The 16,844-nt window shown below is 44.3% G+C and overlaps 1 protein-coding gene across 3 annotated transcripts in view; it reads left to right on the forward strand.

The window, feature by feature from the left end:
* Positions 1–16,844, forward strand: part of PLEKHA6 (pleckstrin homology domain containing A6) — a 778,700-nt gene that overhangs the window by 316,530 nt on the left and 445,326 nt on the right. The gene's annotated exons all lie outside the window — the stretch shown is intronic.

Below are 16,844 nucleotides of genomic sequence, written 5' to 3' on the forward strand. Positions count from 1 at the left end.
CATGCTATACCACCTTGTATAGGGATGGCTGTGATGTTTACTGATGGGAGTTCTCTTTTTTCAACATGTGATGATTTGTGCGGTTTTAGGACCAAATTGATTTTCTGACTTGCCGTGTCCATTGTACTGTATTTTCCATCTATCATTTGTCCCAGGCTTAAAACCAATATTAGCCAGAGCAGGAGGAAAAATGCACCTAAACCAATCCAAAATTCATTCCATGGTGAAACCAGATATATCTTTTCAAGTTCATGAAAATGGTTCTGTCGTTTTTTCTTTGAGAGTTTACTTTGTTGTTGTATCTTCAGGTTCACTTGGATCCTCAAAAAAGTTATCAAAGTTGATGAAATATTTAGATGCAGTTCTGTCAATTGTTTGAATGGCATCTGGGTTTGTTGAAATTGCTGGAAATGATTTCTCCTTTGTCATGTTAGTGTATTCAGGTGCTACATCATTGTAGACTGGTGTTTCTGGTCGAACAGATATTTGGGTCTCAAGAGGCACGAGTTCCATTGCGTTATTGCATAGTCCTTCTTTTCTTACTGCGGGTTTATCAAAGGTGATAAGTCTTTCAGTTTGAACCTCTTGGATTGTAGCAAGATTTGGCTGTCTGCTACATCTTGGGAGTCCACTTGGCCTACTAATTATTATTGCCCACATGTTGTGGTTTTACCTGGTCGATGGACACGACTCTGTTCTCCTTTTTACCAGCAAGGGGCGGTAGTACTACTGATCTCGTTCCTTGTATTCTCAAGACAGGTACCGCTTTTCTGTAAGAAGGCCCAAATTCCTTCTTCACCGCTATCTTTTCCCTGACTAGATCCCCAATCTTTGGAATCCAGACCAGTCTTGCTGGGACAGGTGGTTTATCTTCAGTGGCTGTTGGCTTTTGTGTTGTGTTACTCAGACTTGTTTCATTCAAGTCCTGTAAGACAGCCAAACGATCTTTGATATCAAAGATTTTCTGTTCTACCACTGAAGTCTGACAATCGAGATCCTCGATCATCATTCTTCTACCAAATAGTAGCTCATAAGGAGTGATTTCCCCCAGAGAATTTCTTGGCAGATTGTTAAGACTACGTTGGACACTTATTAGATGTTTGACCCATCCATCACCCGAACCTAATACCTTTGCTGTTATGGATTGCTTTATCTCACGTTTTCTTCTTTTCACTACCGCATTACCCTCAGGATGGAAGGGACTAGAATACCGCAATGCAACGCCTAAACTAACCATGGCCTCCTTGTAAGCTCGAGAGCTAAACGCAGGACCCTGATCAGAATGTAGCGTGCCGATTGCGTATGTGCCGATAAAGACTCGCAGATCCTTTATAACAGTTCTGGCGTCAGCCAAGCGCTGGGGCCATAACCAAATAAATCTCGTCCTAGTAGTTGTGGGACCGCATTTGTCTGTAGGGACGCCTGTGGGTAGATAGCCTAATGCTGTCTAACAGAGGTGTCTGTATCTGGCTGGCTACTCTGTAGTCCGGTGTCTGGGGCGGTTCATTACTGCGATCTCTGTTGCAGTCTGGGCAATTAATTGCAAATTCGTAGCTGTCCAAGCTCATTCCTGGCGACCAGTACACTTTGTCAAATTCCAGTATGGAATCTATGATCTTTTGATGTCTTAGACCCTCTCCCATGTGTGCTTCTTGTATCAAGAAAACTCTCTGCTTCCTGTTTGGAATTACTCTGTCCCCCACTCCAGGGATTCGAGCAAAAGGAACGGAGTTTGCATCAATTATGTATGTATTTCCGAGTGGATAGTTTAGAGGTAACGCTGCATGATTGCCATCCATTGAGGCTTTTACTGCTAATAGCGTTTCACCATCTATCGTTCTTTTTGAGCGTTTAATTGTAGCTATGGAAGCCGCTTGCACTGCTGACTTCGCGGCTTCATCAGCCAATGAATTCCCTGCAACGTGAACGCCATCACGCTGATGACTCAGTGTATGTATCACGTGAGTCTTTTGTAGTACTTTCTGTAAAAGAACTACTTATTCCCAAAGCAACTTGTGCTTGATTGTGTCACCTTTAGCGTCATTGAATCCGTTTTGAACCCAGTTCTGCAGATACTCATTGTAAGATTGAACGCAATAATACGAATCGCACACTATAAGTGTGGGGAATTCGCGATCAGTATTTTCAAGCGCCATCTTGAAAGCCTGTAGTTCAGCTCGCTGAGCTGTACAGTCTCCGAGTGATTGAGTTCTTGTGACCGTAGGTCTAAATTTGCCTTCGCGCCAGCGACCTTTAACAATCGCGCATGCAGCACTATAGGCTTGTTTACCTCCAATTGCGGGCTGTGCTCATCCATCTGTATATATTATACAGCCATAATGTTCAAGAGGAAGAATTTTGGTCGGCAGAGGACATTCGTGTTCATATTTGAGAAATTCTTGTGTCTTTAGACTAGGGTCAAAAAAGTATTGAACGTCTGTTGCAGCAAGAGAGTTAACCCATTGTATCCATCTCGGATGTAAAGCTTTAGAATTAGGAATGCTTGCTCTTGTCACTGCCTCTAAGGCAGGTACAGGTGTTACAATCATTATGCGTTTACCCTGCGCGAGAGCTCTCTCTTTTGCTACAGCAGTTTGAACCGCTGTCAGATTTTTCTCTGTAGAAGTGAACTTCATTTCTGCTTGTGTGTACAAGTGTGATTTGTAAGCTATTCGTACCGTTTATCCTTCAATAAAGGTTAGGTACGTGAATCCGCATCTTCCTGGGATGATTCTGATTACAAGGTTGTGCCCGTTTTCGCGTGTGTCTAGTTTAGTTTTTGATAACATGTCTGTTTGGACTGAACGCAAATTTTCTGTTTGTGTTTGAGTCCAATGTGTTTGTTTAAAATCAGGTTTGATTAATTCGTAGAGAGGTTTAACCCTCTCTGCGTAATTCAGAACATACGTTCTTCCAAAATTCAGGAAACCTAGAATTGACAGTACGTTTTTCAGCGTCTTTGGAGGTTGGAGCAGCGCACATTTCTCTAGAAAGTTTGCTGCTAGGCTTTTGCCTTCACTTGACAACTCGTATCCCAAAAATATGACATTGAGGTGGGCAATTCTTGATTTTTTAAAATTGAATTTATACCCCGCAGAAGCGAACCCAAGTATTATGGTGTTCACTCTTTTCAAGTGCTTGTCCAAGTCGTCCTCTGTAAGATAGATGTCATCGACATAAGATAATGCCTCATCATCTTACGTTTGGAGTAACTCCGTTACTCTTGCTGAAAATAACCCTGGGCTATTCTTGAATCCTTGATGGAGACAACAAAATTGTCGCTGTGTCCCCAACATTGAGAAAGCGGTCAAATGCCTACTTTCTGGTGCAATATTTAAAATCCATTTGAAATATCTAATGCAGTTTTATATTTTTTGCGCACAATGTTATTCATCAGTGCTGCACTGTGTGAATTTTGTACTGCAAATGTTTTGCAACAAGAGTTTAAGTGTCTGTAATTCAATACTAGATGATATGAATTGTCTGGTTTGGATACAGGAAACAAAGGATTGTTCATAGACGAGGTGCATGTTTCAATCACCCCTTGGTATTCAAGTTGATTTAAAATATCCCTGACCTGTTTTTTAGCTTCTTGCTTAACTGGGTACTGCCTTTGTGCAGTGGGCTGGTTTTTTAACTGGATTTTATGGTGAGACGAATCCTCATCCCATCCTGCATGATTTGTATATAATGCTGGAGCTTGGGCTACTGCCCATTTTCTGGCATATGTATATTTTTTATGAATTGGAATGTGATTAGAGAAGGCTGGCATAATTATCTCTTCGCCATGTGGGCACTCCCTGACAAATTCAGGTGGCCAGTCTTGTTCAGCTAGAAGAATGTCATAGCCCTTAGAGAGCTTCTCCCAAAAGAGTGCTCTTATTTTTCTCCATCCGGAGTGTTACTTCATATATCTTATGGGGTACACTAACCCTGGTGTCCGCAGTTTCAACCTAAATGCATTCATTCAAGTTCACTGTCTCCAGATGATCCTTCAGGATCTTGTGAACTATGGTTACTTCTGCTACGCTGTCTAGCATTGTCTGAGCCCACTCCCCGTTCTTGAGTTGTGTCCTCAAGATCCTCGGCATGTCTGACTTTTATGCTTGCTACCTTCTTTTTGGAAAATTTAGCTTTTTTACTTTGGTGAACGGGTTCCTTGTCTTTGGACTTGACGCGTTCTTCCTTGTGTTCTGACCATCCTCTTCTTTCCGATTTCTGCGAGGAAGTCTGAAAAGATCGAGAGGGACGTGCATCATTATCTTGATATCTATCAGGTTTTTTCAAATTATCCCTATTCGTAAGATTATATCTCTTTTCAGAGGGCTCCCTTTGGGGAGACTTGTCTCTCTGTTGGGGAGATCTTCCTCTGGGTTGAGAATATTTTTCTCTAGGAAGAGTTTGTTTATTACTCTCCCACTTCTTCTTTGGAGTAGTGAGATTATTCCTAATAAATGTTTTTTCAGGATTTTCAGTTAGTTGGGGCTTCAATGGGTTTCCACCCAAACTATCTCTACCTAATTCTTCATATGATTTTTCAATAATTCTAGCAAGTTCATATGGTTGGTCTGCTATATCTGTTTCTTTTAACTTCTGGTAGCAGGTTGGACTGTCAATTGTCAATTGAACCAATTGTCTATATGCTTTTGTTAAATGTTTTAGTTAAGCTAAAAGTTCTCTAGCTGACATTTCTTCAATGTCAGGATGTGGTGTAAAGCTGGCTAGTACTGGCCATGTAGCTCCTGGTCTACCTAGTGGACCGAGCCTGGTAATGTGATTTTGATGTTTTATGGCACCATTAAACCAGAGCTGATACTCTTGGTAAGTTAGTGGAATTTTAACGTCCTCGAAAGGAGCGTATTCCGCTGGAGGTTCCTCTGCTTTGTAGTAGTGGAACTCCCGAGTTACTGGATTTGCTTGTGGAAAAGTAATCCATGAATAGAATACCTCTGTCTGCCGATATTCATGTGCCTCTATCACAAATATAACTTTACCACATCTCGATGATACCCCATTTCCTATTAGTTTTATAGTTATGGTTTTCCTTACATTTGCCGGGATGAATATAGCATCCGGTCATTTTGTTGGAGAGTTGTGTCATCTAACGCCGCTTGAGCTGCTATTCTAGCTCTCTCCCTTTCGTCGTCACTCTCCGACATTTTTATTTACTGAAAGTTTTGCAGAACAAGTTTCCAAGGAAACAAAGATTAGGTGCAAAATATTTTGGAACACTGTACCCTTCAACGTTAAATAAACCGAAAACTAGTACATAGGATTCTCGTCCTACTAAGTTTTGGCGGATATTATGCCCTTTTACCCACTCCAGACGTCTATTGGAGTTTTTACGGGAAAGAGGGGTCTGTGTTAAAAAAGCACGACTGAGTTACTCTAATATCTAGCGTTAAATTATCGCCTTACCAAACGTTGGGCGCCATGTAGTGTAGTTCCTATATTCCAAATAGGCTCTGCGCATTGGAATAATATATCCTGTAGCTTAGACGTAGGACTGAGGTCTACTAGGTCTCTACCAGTTATATTAGACTTAATTGTGAGTGTCAGCTAGCTCAGAGGTCACTAGAAACTTTCTCGAATAAACAAGAAGGGATTCGTTTCTGACAACCGCATAAAACATGACAACTTTGTTTCCCAAGAATAAGACATCAAATCTCTAGAGTCGCGGAAACAATAGATAACTATTTCACTCAGTCAATCGTGCATGCTTAGTTTCACCAGAGGTGCAAGAGGAATAGAGAGACGGGTGTTTTCAATAAAAGGTATTTATTGAAAAGTCTTCTTTTTCAAGCATCGAAAATGAACTGCTACAATAGTAAAGCTTACTATGAAATACAATGCATATAATACGAACAGTACTATAAAGTAGTACTGTAAAAGCATGATATGGTTTCTAAGCCATAAAGTGCATAAAATGTATAAAATACATAAAATACCTACAGTGATAAAAGGATGACTAAAAGTACTCAACTGGTGCTTCTAAATACGCCTACACCGGTGTACCTAACCTATGTCTAGTACAAGGGAGGAAGTATAAGAGGAATAGCTTAAGTTTTAGGAGTTCTCTGCCAGGAATCTGATTCCAATAATTCTCTAAGAGGTCTAATCAGCTCCGTACCTTTGGTTCTAGAATGAAGGAGGTCTTGTATCTCGTTCTCGGGACTCGATTTCCCAGATACCCGCAAGGGTAGCCTGGAAACACTGGAGCTGGATTTCTCGGCAAGAGAAATGACAAAGTCTCGCAGTGCGTCTGCTGGAGGGTCGACTTCCTTCGCCACTTGCTGCCGCAGGGCGTCGGGCAAGTAGACAGTCGATCTTCTCCAAACCACAGTGTGGTTGTTTAGGCAAATCAAGGCATATTTATACTTTGAAGGTGCCTAGTTTGATGCATGTTTGGACTTAATAACATCACTCAAAGGCTCATTTCTTGGAAAACGCTGGGAGTTCTAGGAGAACTTAATATTCAAGCAGGGGGAAGTCCCGGGCTGCTGAAGGCGGGTTTTTCCAAGAAAACTTTGTTAATTCTTGGAGCTTAGTGGAAGTATCCATGCCGTATTTGGGCTGTATGGTTTAGGCCAAATATGGTAATGATTTCTATGCCTAAGAAAGGAAATGATAAAGTATACCTATATAAGGGCATGAATCGGGAAATGTATACTAGGGTCCAAGATTCATTTACAACAGTTTAAACCCTGTAGGATAGAGGCAAGCACACGTCTTGTCTCTTGATGCCCTCACACACCCCGAAGGATGTTATGCTTCATCATCGGGCAGTTGCTCCTCATCGGGCTGGCGCTGCAATGCCCTCAGGGTCCCCTGAAGGGTCGCTTTTGCAGAGATCTTTTTTTGGTATTGCCGTATGATGAGTGAGGGTGTGAGATAGAGGGTTCTAGGATGATAAGTGCGTGAGTAAGTGAGTGAGTGAGTGTTAAAATTAGCTAAGGGATACTGAAGTGTGTTGAGTTTAATATAAGGGTTCCCTGGCCAGGTTAAAAAGACCTGTAGGTTGTGTGTTACTGCTGGGGCTTAATGTGCTGCAGTAACTTTAGGTCAACATATTTCGCGCCATCCAAATGGTCAAAACGATCCCTGGCGCTTCTTCAGGACCAGTGAAGTAAATAAAAAATTGTAAAGAGACCTTCAGTGGGTCAGGAATTTTTGGAAATTGATTAGGAAAAACCTGGGTAAAAGTAAAAGATTAACTTTAATACATGAAAAAACCTGGATGCATTATATTTCAGTGGTGTAAAGTTCAATAAAGAATATTGACTCTGTATTAGCTCCAAATGATAATCTAAACTCCAAGATAAGGTATAATTAGTAATCACTAATTGATTTCCCAGGAGTTGCAAATAATAAATACATATCCTTACATGGGGGTATGTTTTTCTTGGGTTCTAAATGTATAGTAACATGCAGACCTCCAGGCATGGCATGCAAACGATTGTTGCAAATGCCTTAGGAAAATTGAATTTATAGTTGGCCCTTAAAGCAATTAAAGTTTTAAAAGAAACTTATGATATAGAAGAGGCAATCCATTTACTGTACTGAAGTGAACCACTAAACCAAAAGTATATATCAAAGATTCAATCAGCAGAAAGGTCCACCTTGAAAAAAGGAATTGGGTTTTTGCAATCCAGGATTCGTCCTAAGACTGGACTTAGTATTGCTCAGTACCATTATCTTTGTAATAGAGCCTTGAATTATTGCCGCTCAATAGACACAGTGGAACAGAAATATACAAATTATAGACTATGTGACAATTTCTGATCTAGTTACAACAAGGGGATTTATGGAAGAATAAGAAAGGCAATTTTAAAATAGTGACTGAGTAAAATATTGCTGCAATGAGAAAATACCTCTTCAGCATTATCACCCTCAAACTTTTGGACTGATGCTGCTGCTTTTTTTTTACTCTGAATGTGCACAGAGCCCTGCCAAACAGTCCTCAGTGTTAGTGCTCTAACCCTTAAAACGTGTATGTCCAAGTGGTCTATCCTCAATACTACCCACTACTATAAGGTACCAGGGGTTCCCAAGGCCTGTAAGTTGTCTCTTTTGGGCTGCATTTTTTATTGTGCCACCATGGGTGTGACAAAGCAGAGCAAGAGTCACAGTCTGCCATGGTAGCCTAGCAGAGTGCGACAGAGCATCTTCAAACTGCTAACCTGGCTTTAAACCAATTGCAAATTCCAAACCTTCCCTTTGAATATTTATAAGTTGCTCATGGGGCCGTCCTACTGAGCACTAAAGGCTGGGTGCATTATATTAAAAAGAAGGACATGTTTGATTAGCTTTACATCTCATGACCGTAAAAACTTTGTATTGATGTTTTTACTGTGGAAAGGCTAGAAACCCGATTGGCAAATATGAAGTTACATGCTGACAACTCAGTAGTGCTGCTTCAAGGTATCAACCAAATCGTTGCATTAAACCCGGCTTTTGTACAATCGGAAACTTTAGAAAGTTGCCACTTTATTCCCTTTTAAAGTTTCCAGTAGCCATTTACTGCTGTGTACAAGCTTTTGTCCTTGAGACAGGCCGCTGCCTACCTGGGGAGAGGTGTGAACAACTCTCGGGAAGAAGAACAAAGGACCTGCCAAGAGAAAAGGTGTGAACTTCTCCTGGCGTGATGGCCAGAGTGGATGGGAGCTGCAAAGGTGAGCTTTAAAGAGGAACCCACCTTTGAAGGGAAAACTATAATCAGAGCAGCAGACAGGCTGGCATCTTGGGGAGAGAGGGAGAAGCTGTTGTCAAACTGCTTTTTCCAGGGGAATGTAGCCCCCAGGTAGCCACAACTCTGAGTTGGACTAGGGAGATCCCCACACAGAATTGTTCTGCCATGTGGGAGTGGGCAGAATAGTACATTATGTGCCAGCTAGATCAAACACTTTGCAGGAAGTCGTCATCGGGTTGCAGGGGATAACCAGGTCACCCAAAACTCCAATAACATCTGTACTGAAGAGAGGACTGGACTGCCCTGCTGTTCGCTGGACCCAGCAACGAGAGGCTGCACCAAAGCCTGGACTGAACCTGCTGCACCTTGGATTAGCAAAGGAAGGACTGTGTCTTTAGTGCCCGTCTTGTGGAAAAGTTGCCCACGAGCCTCGGAGGCATTGACTCCAGTAGTCCGTTTCTGATTCTCTGTTACAGCCACAAGACCATAAATGCTAAGAAGCAAGCACCTCTATCTCCCAGGCTGAACCTCGGAGCGTAGCAGTAGTTTCAGAGTCCTGACCTTCAAAAGTTGCACTCATGTCTGCTCGACCCAGGAGAGTCATCAGACTGCAGTTTGGTCACCCAGCATGGAAATGACTGCAAGTCAAAGGGAACCACCAGTTTTGATGTAGGGGAGACCAGTAGACCAGTAGCAACTGGTTTTGTTCTGGACTTCACCTGGACCTCTTTGGATATTGATTATTGACCCCTTATCAATGTCATCCTTCCCCGTTTCAAGTACTATGGGGTGGCCAAAGGAAACACTCACACACTGCTCAGCATCCTTGAGCTTCTTAAACATCCTGTATGCCTTGCATCAGGGGGACTCAATTGACGTCTATAGTGATTCGCCAGTAGGACTCAGACATGGACTGGACTCTGCTTAAAACAACAAGTAACTTTCCCCCTAGACCGAACTTGTCCCTGTAACTGGTTCCCTTTCGGAGTTAGCACCCCCAAGAGTGACCTTATAGTTCTTTTCAAGCCGATTGTTGTGGCTAACCCGAAACTGCAAGTTGCAGTAGATTATATTTAGTGAAAAGCAAAGAATTATTGCTCCAATCTAAAGTCATATCTCCCAAACACTACAGTGTATTATTGTTCTTGAGGTGTACAATTAAAGTTAAAAATATAACCTATTTTTTACAAGTGGGTTTCAGATTTGTATTGTGCTGTATTTTATTTTTATTTTGTTTGATACTTTTAAATGCTTTATGCTTGTTACTTTGATGAAGCTACATAGGACGGAGCTATGGTCTTACGAATGACTTATTGCACGGTGTTATGTAGCTGACATTAGGTCTCGGTTTTAGCTTTTCATTGCATTGTTTTCTTAAGATGGTGGCACATGTTTTCCCTATTGCGAGAATGTTCTTTGTATGCATTAATTCTTTATTTAAAAAAAAAAAAGTTATTAATACATTTTCTGAAATCACAGTGGGTTGCATAACTTTGCATTAAGAACGAAGAGCATCTTAGAGTATTAGTGCATTCAATCAATCAGCAATGGTACAATTAAAAATTGTGACCGGCATAGCTACCACAAGACAGCATCCCATGTTCGATACCTACACGTGTTGTGTAAATGGAAGGAAAATTTCACATCACGTCTCGTTTCCTACTCTAGGGTTGGTGGCCAGGGCTCATTAGTCCCTCCTCCCATCTCTAGCCCATAGTGTCTCAGCCAGGGGCCCCAGATCTTAAAGAACTTCTTCGGGCACCCTCTCACTTTATATGTTACCGTCTCTGCAGTAAGCATGGGCGAATTTTGCGAATCTCGCATTCGCGAATTTTGCGGATTTGCGAACTCGCAATCCGCAAAATCCGCGAATTCTCGCGAATTTGCGGATTTTTTTTTTTTTGTGTTCGCGCGGGTTTCTGCCAGTTCGCGAGGGTTTTGTACAATTTCGCAAATGCGAACTTACCTGTCGGGTCGCAAGTTTTGCGAACTTGTTGTTTCTACGTGTCCAGCCTGTTTGGGACACTCTTCTTCATCACTGCCACTCTCTGTCACCACTGCCACTCTCTGACTACTCATGCCACCCTCTGGCCCACCCATGCCACCCTCTGTTTCATCACAGCACCCTCTGGTTGTCCAGTCAGTGTACATTATTGTGGCAAAGCAAAGCACACCTTCCCTGCCTCAAGTGACCTGAATTAATTTGGGGCTGATTAATGTGTCACAGAATATTTTTTTAGCTGGCACCTGCTTCCTTAGTGCTTCCTGATTAGTGATCTTTTGCACTTGCTAAGTGCTTTCATTGTTGCAAAATTAGTTACAACACCTGCCCTGCCCCAACTGACAATAATGAATTAGGGGCTGATTAATGGATTTGAACTTCCAGCCTGGCTCCTGCTTGTCTCCCTTAGCTGTAATTCAGGACCTTTGTGGCATATGTGTAACTATTCTGAGGTTCAGAGCAGGGTCACATAATAGTTGCAACTGGCAACTGAACTCTGAAGGGGCCCCTCAGGAAGCACTACAGGAAATGGCTACTAATGATGAGCCTGAACTTTTGAACCTGGTAAGTAGTTTCAGTTTTGCTAAGATCGTATTTCTGCAATTTAGCGCTTATTCGCGGGGCGCGAAGTTGTACTGGGAAGCCGCAAACTCACGCGAACAGTGCGAGCAAGCCATAAAATCCGCTGCTCGCGGATTTGCGGATTTTGCGGGAGATTCGCGAATCTCGCGGATTGCGAATTTACCGAAAATCCGCAAAATCCGCGAGCGAAACGGATTTTCCGCCCATGCTTACTCTGCAGCCATGTAAAGGTCCATGCCGGCTCTCCATTCGGTCACGTTGGAGGGGTTCGAAGCACCCCAGCATTTAGCAATGTCCCTCTTGGCAACTTTCAGCCCTCGGTTGCATAACAGGAGCTTGTGTCGGGGATGTTGACCTCTGAGGGTATGCCTAATAGGACATATTTAGCATCCATCAGCAGCTGAGCCCCCACTACTTTGAAGAGTTTCACTGATATTATGGTCCAGTATAACTGTATGTAGTGGCATTCCCATAGCTTATGGATATATGTTCGTCTCTCCATCTTGCAACAGAGACAATCGGGTGTCTCAGCCCTCCCAAATTTATGTAGATGGGCCTCATCAAAGTATACCCTGTGAAGGATCTTAAAATGTATCAGTCGCAGCCCAGGTTTAATTGCCACCTCTCTCTGGTGCATTAGTGTGGCCTCCCAGTCAATGTCCTCCAGTTACCCCGCGATAGTTTCCCATTCAGTCCTGGGGGCCGTCAAGTTGTCCGGAATGTTATTTGTTAGGGTTTTGTATGTCCACAAGACGGCTTTGTCTTGGATTTCCCCTTGGAGCAGTCTCCCCTTTAGGAGGTGCATTTTCGGGAATGTCAAATGTGTTTAACACCTCTGTCCTCCATGTCTGCTGTAGCTGCAAGTATTTGTACCATTGGGTGTCACTCAGCTGGTACTTGCGTTGAAGTGAGCTGATGGAGATCCGGGATCCCTCTTCCATAAGGTCACCCTGCTTGGATATCCCGACCACGTCCCAAGGCCTGAATCCCTGCAGCTTTCCCATTTCTGGCAGGTGTGCTCCCTCCCATAGTAGGGTTTCCCTTGTAAGTCTTTTGGCCCACTCCATTTGTCGTTCTGCCCCCCTTCCACGCGTCTATTGTCCCCTGAGTTGCCAGCAGTAATTGTTGAACTACCCTGCCCCTATAGATGTAGTGGAGCTAAGCATGAGTTTGTAAGTGGAGACTTTCTAGGGCATACTTTCTTTTCTTTGGAGTTTTATATAGCACGAACTTGACCTGAAGGTATCAGGTATCAGAGAGCTTTAAATCGCATCAGTTGCGTTACATGAGGGCACATTAATTTTTTGTTAGGCACGGGGAGATTAAATGATTTGTCCAGAATCACAGGATGTTCAGCGTCATTGCCGAGACTCGAACCCGGTTCCCCAGATTCGAGGTTCACCGCACTAACCGTTAGCCCAACTCCTCTCCTCATACGTTGGGTGGTCACCCGGTAAGTGTCTCCATTCATTAATTACTATCAAGTAGGTTGCCCGTTCGTATGATCGTACATCCGGGAGCGCAATCCCCCCATTGTATTGATTGCAATGGAGCGTCTGAAGCGCCACCCTTGGAGGACCCCCCGTTCCATAGGAGCCTGTGTACCTCTTTGTCACTTGCCATAAAGATGCCCACTGGTATCCCAATGTACGTATTTTGAAGGATGTAAAGCAGCATTGGGAGCGTGACCATTTTGTACATGGCGGCTCTGCATAGTAGTGTCGGGGGTAGCAGTTTCCACCTTCCAATGTCCCCTTTCAATTCTGTCAGTACCCACCAGATGTCATGGGTGAGACTCGCTGTGGTATTTGTGGTTATGTAGAGGCCTAGGTATCAGAACCCCTCTCTGTCTATGCAGATGTGTCCAGGGAGGTCTTGTGTGTCAAGGCGCCCCTCTATTGGGCAAAGGGTCGACTTGTCCCAGTTAATTCTATATCCTGCATGAGCCCCGAACTCCTCGAATATCCGAAGTGTCACGCCAGCGTTGGTAACATATGGGAGAATGACGTCTGTGTAGAGTGCAATCTATTCATCCCTAAATGCCCCTAAGTCACCTCTGAAGCCTCCGATGTTGGGGTGTGCTCAGACCATGCATGCTAGTGGTTCCAGTATAAGGGCAAATAACAATTGAGATACTGGACCGCCTTTTCTGCTGCCCCTGTTCACAGGGAAGTCTGCCGACATCACTCCATTCACCCGCACTCTAGTCCATGGGCTGGTATACAATAGGTCTATCCATGCTAGGAAGACCGGTCCAAACCCAAATTTCAGTAGGGCTTGTCTCATAAACGGCCAGTGGACGGCATCAAATGCCTTCTCTGCATCTAGAGATAAGAACATGTGGGGAGTGGCTCTGTCTTTCAACGTGTCTAGCCAGTTAGATAGTTGACGGAGGTTGAATTTCGTTGACCTCTTCAACATGAACCCAAACTGGTCATGATGGATGAGGGAGGCGATCACCGGCAGTAGCCGTGTGGCCAAGATAGTGGCAAATATTTTTATTTCCACATTTAGTAACGAGATTGGTCAGTAAGAGCCACAGTCCGTATCAGGCTTCCCTGCTTTGTGAATTACCACTATAGTGGCATTACGCAGATCTAGTGGGAGTCTACCCTCTGCCTTCGCCACCAGGTACACTTTAATGGATATGGCATTTGCCTTGATACAGTTTGCCGGCAGTCCATTAGGACCCGGGTTTTCCCTGATTTCTGTTTGCCTATTGCTGTCCTGGCTTCTTCCAGGGTGAGCTCTTTTTCTATGGCTGATCAATTATCTGAAGGTAGGTTGGGAGTAGTGATTGTACTTAAGTAATTGTGAATTTGAGTCTACTGCTATTGTCATGGCCATGTAGAATCTACATAATATCTTGTGAATATGTCTGCTATGTTCCGGTCCATTGTATTTGTGGTGTCGCCTTCTTGAGTTTATCCACCTTGTTTCTCTCTTTCCTGCCCAACCAGGCCAGCAATCTGCCAGCTTTTTACCATGCCTCGTAAATTCGATGTTGTTCGGCCAGGAGCAGGGATTTTGCCCCCTGTCGTGCCAGTGCCTTATATTCCCTGCGGGTGACTGTGATCTGGCACAATATGAGTGGATCTACGTCTGGGCCTTTGTCTGGGCCTTTGTTCCCATCCAGGTCTAAGAGTTTGCCATCTAGTGCCTCAATCTTCTGAACCTCTTTCATTTCTTGTGTACTACGATGTTTTGGCCCTTTCTATGAGCACGGTTTTGTAAGCCTCCCACAGGACAAACACTGAGGATACGGAATTATCGTTTTCATGGAAGTATAGCTTGGAGTCTCCCTGATTTAGCAGGCTACCACCTCATGTCACAGGTCCCATGCATTTAGCCTCAACCCCATCTACAGTCTGCGAGGTTGTCCACCAACTGTGAGCCAAAGGGGTGAGTGGTCCAACAATCCCCTTGCAAGGTATTCTGCTTTTTTAACCATCTCTGTCTCCCTAACCGGAGGAAGGAGATAGTTCAGCCTGGAGAACACCTTATATACACCGGAAAAGTATGAGTATATGTGGTCATTGGGGTGCTGTTGGTGCCAAATGTCAGGCCCAGTGTGTGTGGAAACCCAGCCATAAATGTGGCCCCCGTTGCTTGGGTGTCACAGTTATGCGATCTGAGTGTGGATTCACTACGTCATTAAAGTCCCCTCTCACTATGTGTGTTGAGAAGCCGGACTCAGCAATATCTCAGCTACCTTGTCTAGAGTTTGTTTTTGAAGTTATGCAGGTACATAGACACTGACTAGGGTTAGTTCTTTTCAGCCCACGTCCCCTGGACTGCGACAAATGTACCCTTTGGGACACTGCAGGTTTTATAGGTATGGAAGCAGGGGTGCTTTTTAAATAGAATGATGACCCCTCTGGATCCTGAGAAGAATCCTGCATGGGCGTGGGTTGTGTATGCTCCTCTCCCTAGAAAAGCACACTGTGTGCCCCGGAGATATGTCAGGTTTCTATCTCCTAAAACATTTGACAACCAGTTTGTCTTGATCTTGTTACCGAGACTGTTGACATTCCATGTCATCAAGAAGTATCCCCCCCTCACCCTGTACATGTGATAAAGCTCCCTGTTGTGTCCCGCGATAGCATACTGGGAATTATGACTCCCATCTCTGCGTATTTTGTTCCGCTGTCTCTATGCTCAACCTTAAACAATGGACTACCGCCCCCCACCTCCTTGGCCTCTTCCCTCACCACTCTCTCCCACTACCCCCCCCCCCCCTCAAACCATCCTCTTAGAAAAAAACAAAAAAGAAGTAAGCGTTTACTGAACACTAAACTAGACACTCGCTGGGTGTGACTTTTAAACATCAGGGGCCAACTAGTGCAGTCTTACTGTCCTCCGGCCTCTGACTGGCTCGTGCATCTCATCCTTACTCGCCTCCCTCATTCACTCTCTGGTGGGAGGACTCCCAGGAGACATTGTCTGGAATTAGCTCTTCAGTGTGGGTGATCTTTTGTAGGAGTGGGTGATCACTGTCCATCTCTACTGGGTATTCCTGGTCTGATGGGTCCATAGTAGTTCGTCCTCGACCGCTGGGTTGTTTCCTCCTGGTCGTTGTTTGTGGCAGTTCATCCTCCGTATCAGAGGTTTGGGCCGCTTCTGCAGGGTGCTGCTCTTGTCAAAGGGGTGTATCCATGCGCCTCTTGTTAGTTGGGCCCGCTCAGTGGCTTCTCTTCTCCAACCGAATGTGTGGGCTCAGTTCCCGCCGGTGTCCCAGGGTGGGAGGCCCCCGCTGATTCATAGCAACATCTCAGGGGAGGGCGTTCCTCTATCTAGGTCCATAATTCCTCTGGCGTCTGGAAGAAGAGTGATTTACCTTGAAAGATAACCTTGAGTTTCCCCTGGAAGAGTAACATGTATTGGATGTAGAGTGTTCAGTTTTGCTTTGACTGGTTTGAAGGTTTGCTGTTGTTTCTGGACTTCTCTGGAGTAGTCGGGAAAGACCATTATTTTGGCATTGGCTTGCCTGACCTCTCACCTCACAAAGTATCGGGTCTCCGTCTTGGTAGTTTAGAAGTGAACAATTAGAGGCCATGGGGGCGCTCCCACTGGCAGTTTGAAATTTGGCGTCCTTTGGGCTCATTCAATTACTAAACAAGGTGAGAACTGTGCCATTTGGAGAGTCCTTGAACCGCTTGTCCAGAAAGTGTCCGGCACCTGATACCTCAATTCCTTTTGAGAAGCCTATGAAGCGCAAATTGTTCATGCACGCTTAGATTTCCACATCATTCACTTGCCATGCGACGTCCTTTAGGGAGGCCGCAGGTCCTGAAACTTCCTTGCGCAGGGTGTGAGACATGTCTTCTAACTTCGATATGCGTTGTTCCACCTAAGTCACCTTCTCGGATACATTGCATAAGTGCTGGCGTAGTAGGGTTACCTCAGAGTGAACCTCACCTTTTCTCCCCTCCAGAGCCTCTCTGGAGGACTGTATCGCCTGCAGGAGGGTCTCATTATCTGGCAGTGGTGGAGTCTCCCCCTATGCTCTGAGTTAGGGGCCCATGAGTTTCGCATACTTGTCCATTTTCCCCTGTTTCAGTGGTCTCAGCT

The sequence above is a fragment of the Lissotriton vulgaris genome, chromosome 5 (genome assembly GCF_964263255.1).
Source record: "Lissotriton vulgaris chromosome 5, aLisVul1.2, whole genome shotgun sequence".
NCBI lineage: Eukaryota > Metazoa > Chordata > Amphibia > Caudata > Salamandridae > Lissotriton > Lissotriton vulgaris.